The following is a 7,009-nucleotide window of genomic DNA, read 5'->3' on the forward strand; positions in this document are numbered from 1 at the left end:
GTGAGATGGATAATGACTGTTGATCCGAAGACTGTTGAACTGATGATCTGTGCTTGACTGGCCCTTTTACCCTGCCTTTGGCAAAGGAACACTGATTGCCCTTGAACTGAATCTCTGACCTGACAAAGTCTATCAGCACAAGTCCAATGTACCCGGGGGATATCGAAGCCTTTTGAAGCTATGGTTCCCAAGACTACCTAGATAAAGAGAAAACAAGCAGCATCTCAGCCTAATTTCACCAGAATAGATATGAGCAAACTTAATGACTGTGCTCTCCACTGAATTCTGCTCCAAATTCTGCCTGTAAACTGATACCCTCAGGTAGAACTGATTCCCAAATATTGGTGCCCTCAGGCCTGATAACCAGACTTGCAAACTGATACATGCATTCCTGTAGATACACACTCTAAAAGCACATAGCAAGTAAATGAGAGCCAAAACACCCCTATGTTGGGATAGGGTTTACCTGTCCTATTTTATCAGGAGCTAGGGTTTCACTATGCACGCAGCGGTTTCAAACAACCTATAATCGGGTAAGCAACCTGTCCTAGTTTGGGATGGTCACTATGGATTCCGAATATGCACTAGGTCGAATGGTCAAAAAGGGTGCCTCGGTAAAAACCAGGGTTTGTGTTCCCATCGTGGCAGAGCCCGTAACCGGTCTGCCTTATGGCACGCTTCTCTAAGCGAGCCTCTGGCAGACCGTTCAGGAATAGCAAATGGGAAACACGGTGTCCTAGGCGCACCAATGCACATGCAATGCAAAGAAACACATAAGTGTAGTCTAAACAAGATATTATGAGTTCGAGTCAAGTTCTCTAAGCTCCCCGGCGGAGTCGCCAGAAACTGTAGATGTCCCCGAACGTCCCGGGAAAAATCCCGTTTTGTTCATTGGGCTTACTAAAGTTCGGACTCAATGTCACGGTCCTATATCTAATCTCGTAGAGTGCAATGCAAGACCGATGAATCATCAAAGAGTCCAAATCCGTCAAATCGTTTTGGAAAACTGATTTTTTTAGAAAGAAGTGCCAAAACATGGACTGCTTTGCCAGATACAGAGTCGCCACCTAAATATTTTATTTTATGGGAATTTAGGAAACCCTGACTCGTGCCTAAGGCCACGTGTCTATCATCAACAAAGTTGCCTCTGCTCGGGAACTTGGTTGCGATTGGGGAAGGTCACTTCGTGAGCACCCCCGCTCGCCCAATCAAAGATCGGCCTCTACTAACCATGATATCGAGTTTTAAAAACATTATGTGCTCTTATTCCGGTTATTAGCCTAGAATTACTATGTGATACGCACAACATACAAGTATAGACTAGATTGCCCAAGTTGGAACAAAGCATCACATATCCGTTTGTTTTTTAAACTGGTTTGAAGTTTGCTACTCGCAAGTAGGCTAGAACACGGGTTTTGACGAATTATTCTAATTCAAGCAACCCAACCTTCACCCACAGGCATTCAGGAAGTTATATCACATAAGCAATTAGCCTCATGGCAAGCATGCTTTCATGTTAACACTCACATACATGCAAGATGCTAAAGCATAAACGCTCACAGTGTACTCCGAGCCAAAACAAGAAACTAGTTAGAAATCATGCATGATCCTAGTTCATGTTAAGATGGCTAATGCATCACAGGCAAAAATGCAACTAGAATAGGCTCGGCTAATCCAATAATGGCATATGGAATGCAACAACTCAATACACGTATTCAAGTTGGAATCGAAATTCAATGCAGTTAGTATGATGTGCCGAGCCTGGTGCATGCAATACAGATGAATGATGCAAACATGCATAGCATAAGGATGCTAATTGAAACGTGCCCTAGAACTAACCATCGTAAGCGGTTAAGTAAAAAGGAGAAAGAAGTGGAGGTTGAAACACATGCATCACACATACGCACGCTTATTACACAATTGCGCCCTCTCGAGGGGCCGAAAGAATAGTACAAACCAAATAAATAATTAACTACTCTAGCTAATTAATTATTACAAACTAGTTAACTAGTTAAGCAAATTAACTAAGCTAATAAAGCGGTAAAGCAGCCTTGGGAAGAGGGATAAATGCACGCATGCTCAGCTTCGCCCGGAAATCCATCGCCATGCTCATGCTGCCTTTGTTTGCACTGTTTTCCTCTTTTAAAGACTGCACAAGTTTCCAAATTGCTTCTGAAATACTCCCTGAGAATTATGGGAGGCCACCGACCAAGATGGAGCACCACCGGCCATGGAATTATGGTTATCAACCAAAAATTAGATCACCGGCTGGGTATTGATAGTCGGCCGGCACTGAAAGTTGCCGATCGGCCATTTCTTCCTGCAGAATACTGGTTTGCTGCAACAGAGGACAAACAAGACATGACAATGCATTTTCAAAGCAATTTATGCACCATCACCCTCCTCAGCATGTTTGAGACTTAGAGGACCATGGTTCTCGACCCTCAGACCATCAATCACGCATTTCAATGCATGATGGCCCAAAAGAGTCAAGCATGCAATTCGATATCAAATGAAATGAACAAAACACTTAAAGGACCTTAACCTCTATCATAGTGATCAAGAGGCAAGGCAATGCACACACAATACCATGCAACCTAAGCATGCAAACAAGCATGCAAACAACTCAAGCATGTGAACAAGCATGCAAACATGCAAGCATGTAATCAACATATCAAATGCGTGACAAGATGCAAGCTAACAAGGGTGCAAAATGCAACATAAGCATGCCACGACATGCGATGAGCAAAGTATGCAACAACATACAAGGCGAGCAAGCAACAACATGTAAAGGATGGAGTTACACCAAGCAGGACAACTCTCTAATAGGTCCAAAACAGTGGCCAATATGATGCAACAAAAGCATGGAATAGATATGCAAACATGCATGCACAAAGGCCTATCATCTAAGGCATAAAAGAGGAAACTCTTAAACACAATTAAAAGAGACTAATATGGACAAATGACAAGCATGCTAAGCTCTGAAATCATATTAAGAGGGGTGCCAAACCAATCAAACTACCCAAGTAAAGCATGCAAGGGAGTCCCAAAAACTCAAAGCCTACAAGCTAGATTGCATGGAAGCTATACAAAGAAAGTTATGGATGACCAAGACAACCAAAATCAGACCTCAAGCATACCAAAACATGGATAAAAACATCTTGAAGCTAAGCCAAAATCATGCTTGAAAGATATGTTACAACATGATGCATGTTAGGCCAAAACATGAGATTACTAGACAAGTGCATGGAGCATACATGGCATGTCTAAACCAACTTAAAACAGTGCTATATCATGGCAAAATAACACCTAATACATACTGAAATGGAGCTAAAACAAGCTAGGAAAACATGCTACAACACAAACCATTTATGCAAGCATCAATGACAACATGGAGAGGGGATGGCCCTCTCCTATTTGGGACCTCAAAACCACCTCCCCAGCACTGAAAATCCTCTAGATTTCAGTGGCTGAGAGGTCATGCAAAGACCAAAACAATGGCCAAAATAGATGGCCTAAAACAAGGCCTAACGAGGCCTTGGAGGGGAGAGACAACCCCAAACCTCAAAGTGACCTTATACAAAGTTCTAAAACACACAAAATAAGAACTTTTATTAGTTTATAGCTAAGCCTAAAACAATAAGCAAGATATGTCAAAAGCTTGTGCAAAAATGGGGAATAAAGAGGTAAGTTTCTTACCCTTGAAGAACACTTCAAGAACACCAAACCCAGCACCTCCTTTTGATCAAAACTAACTCAAAAACCCTGAAATCAACCCCTCAAAACCTCAGTAACCGAAGTATGGTGTAACACTAGGTGTCTTATTGCAAAACTAAGAACAAAAACCCCTTTGGAACACTTTTACACACACAAATCAAGAGAGAGAGGGAGATATAGAGAGAGAGTGATATATATTATCTATATCAGATTTTTCAACCTCTGGAAAGGGAGAAGAGGGCCTCCTCTTATAGGAATCCAATTCCTAAGCTTCTTGGAGAAGCTAACTTATGGGAGCAAATACCTCCATACACGTGTATGGAGGGGGTGTATTGTGGATTCCAGCTGTGACAACTGACATAAAATATCTGCCAAAAGAAAATGGAAAGGGGTCGGCTGGAAAATATGGCCGATTGACCAACAAAAATGGTTGGCCAAACAAAAACATTGCCGTCCGACCAAAATATTTGGCCGGTAGCAAGAAAACAAGGCTGGTGGCCTCAAGCCAAGGCCGGTGAGGTGTGGGGATGGCCAACAAGCCATTCCCTACCCTCAGATGCAAAAACACAAGTATTTGGTGTACAACCAAGCACAAAACAAACAAGTCAAGAGGTCTTGAGGCAAGGCGAGCGACCGAAACCTACGAGAACTCAAGACGAACGCGAACATGGATGATCACCTAGTGTTCAAACGGTGACGTCCAAGTCTTGAGGACAGTCAAAAATAGGGTGTCTACACCAACCAACACATGCCAACCCATTTGCTAATGTTTGTAAAACTAGTACTTTCCACGCCTAAAAACAAACCTTCGCTCATCTCCATACGAGCCCAACTAGTGCCTTGAAGCTACTGATGGACAAAAGGTATCTCAAACTCCCCAATCATCGACCTCTCCCTGACCCTCTCCCACATGGACACGACCTTATCCAATATTGTACATTCCATTAGTAGTACGGTCATCATAACAGCTGTTGTTTTCACCTTCATCACGAAATTCAAGAATTGATTGACAATAAGGTCATCACCCCACTTAAAAATCCCAAAGTTGTCAATAACCCTCTCCCTGATTGCAATAGATCCCATCCATGGCTTGCCAGCAACCAACCTGGACCCTAGCCAACACGATCAAGGAGATGTGTGGAGACTACTAGGATAATTACGAGGCTCAATTTGTGAGACCCAATTTGAAAGTTTGAAATCAATCCTACTTGGTGTGGATGTTAGTGTTGTTGAATTGAAGGCAGGTTTGGACCCTTCTGTGGGCTACTTGAAGTTTTTTTTTGAATTTGGTAGATGGGCTTGGAGAGTGAAAGCCCCTTTTGTTTTAGTGATGTTGATTTTGTTTTGAGATGTGTCCAGTAAATAGTTAAGTTGTGTATCGGGTTTAGAGTTTTATTTTCTTTGTCTTTTCTTGCATTATTGCGTCAGTTGAGTCTCTCCCTTTGAGTTGCTCTCATGTACCCTTAGGTCTTTCTTTTTCGTTGTTTTTTTAATAAGAAAGCCGGAGTCAAGTTATTGATCATTTTATTGTGCTTATAGTAATTCATTTGTGACCTTTTTGAAAATAGAAAAACTTCAACAACAAAAAAAAATTGTTTTTGAATGAGATTCCATTAATAAGCTCGAGTGTTGAGAATGACCCCCCCATATTGTTTAAGTGGATTCTGAATTATATGCACAAAGTTCTTCGTGATTTCAATATTTTAAGTTGTTTCTTTTACAAAAACTTGTAAAGATAGATTCAGAATTGTGTGTGGTATTCTACATTGTCCTAGGGATTCTTTTCACCATCAGGCAATCATTTTGGCAAGCACAAGGCGGCTTTCAGACCTCATAATCATAGAATTTCTCCTCCTACTGTTTTCATTACTTCAAAAATAAATGGATAAAAGAAACCAAAAAGGGAAAAAAAAAAGAAAAAAAAAAGAAGAAAAGAAAAAAGAAGGAAAAGAAAAAAAAAGAAAGAAGTCAACCATCAAGCCAGCGATATTCATTGGAATGAAATCCAATCAACTGTGAGGAAAGAAACTTTTATTTGAATTCAGGAAAGCCAATGCGAGGAGGTACTACATTGCGAGAAGAACCAACTTTGAAAATGGAGCAAAAGAAAAGAAGAAGACATACATAAGGGAATAGAGAACCGAGCTCAAATCAAAGTGAAGCCAGTTTTAGTGTTAGGGCAAGGATGACTATTGATCAAATTCACCGCAAATGTTGTAACGCTATCTTTGAGAGGTTCGCTAGGCCGAAACCCAAAAGGGCGACCTAGGTAAAAGTTAGAGTACGAAAAATGAGAAATCAAATAAATAGAGCATGCAAGGTTGAACACCCAAAGGGGTGAATTTGGCATACGTTAGAGCGAAAATGAGAGTGTCAGCACACGAGTGAACCTCAACCATGAACTACGTTGTCCTGATTCCCATTCTTGGGATACGTAAGAAACTTCATCCTAAAGTTCGGTCTCAACCATATCCATCTCATCTATCTCAACCCAATAACCTTGCCCAATATATGTCGTCGGCTTCACAACGATCCATGAGCTACGTCGACTGTTGTGCATATCATATACTTGCGTTGGGTAAGAAGCAACTAGCTTGAATCAACAAGTGGAGCAATTTTCAATACTTGAACTTATCAGTAGAATCTCTAACTTGAGCAGAAAAGGAATCCAATCTCGGGTTTTGAGAAATTGAGTTTTAAAGGGAACATAAGTAATACTAGGGGCACTATGAATGATCAGTCACCTTGTGGGTCAGTTATGAGTTCTATTGTGTGGTGCCCAGTATTTGTCTCAGTCTATGCTCTTCATCGAGTCATCCTAGCATATCTGTCGCTCAAAGTTCAACAGAGTGGTATGGTCAAAATTCCATACACGAATGTTTGCTCCAAACTCACAAAACAAGTCCGTGTGTGGAATTCATAAATGAGCTGAGAGAACCCATGCAAGGGGCATCACGTTCATTATCATTGCAAAATGTATGTAAGGAATCCATCACTACTTTGGAGGGGATTGGTGTAAGTTCTCAACGTGCCAGGACAAAAGAGAAGTATGAGTCTGATTGGTTGGCAACCATTCCAAGATCTGATGATCCCCATCACAAGTACTTGCATAATGTTAAAAAAGGTAGCCAGTGACTGGACACTAGGGGTAATTTTCAGTACATCTGATTGGGTCATCAATTGAACAAGGGGCATGAACCCAACCTTCCCAGCCTTTCTCTCAGTCACCTTAAGGCATTTGGTTAAGCAATTTCCCCTGAATTAGGGTAAGCTCACCCCCATGATGATTCTG

This window comes from Camellia sinensis, chromosome 7 (genome assembly GCF_055761805.1).
Source record: "Camellia sinensis isolate YWXY chromosome 7, ASM5576180v1, whole genome shotgun sequence".
NCBI classification, from domain to species: Eukaryota; Viridiplantae; Streptophyta; class Magnoliopsida; order Ericales; family Theaceae; genus Camellia; species Camellia sinensis.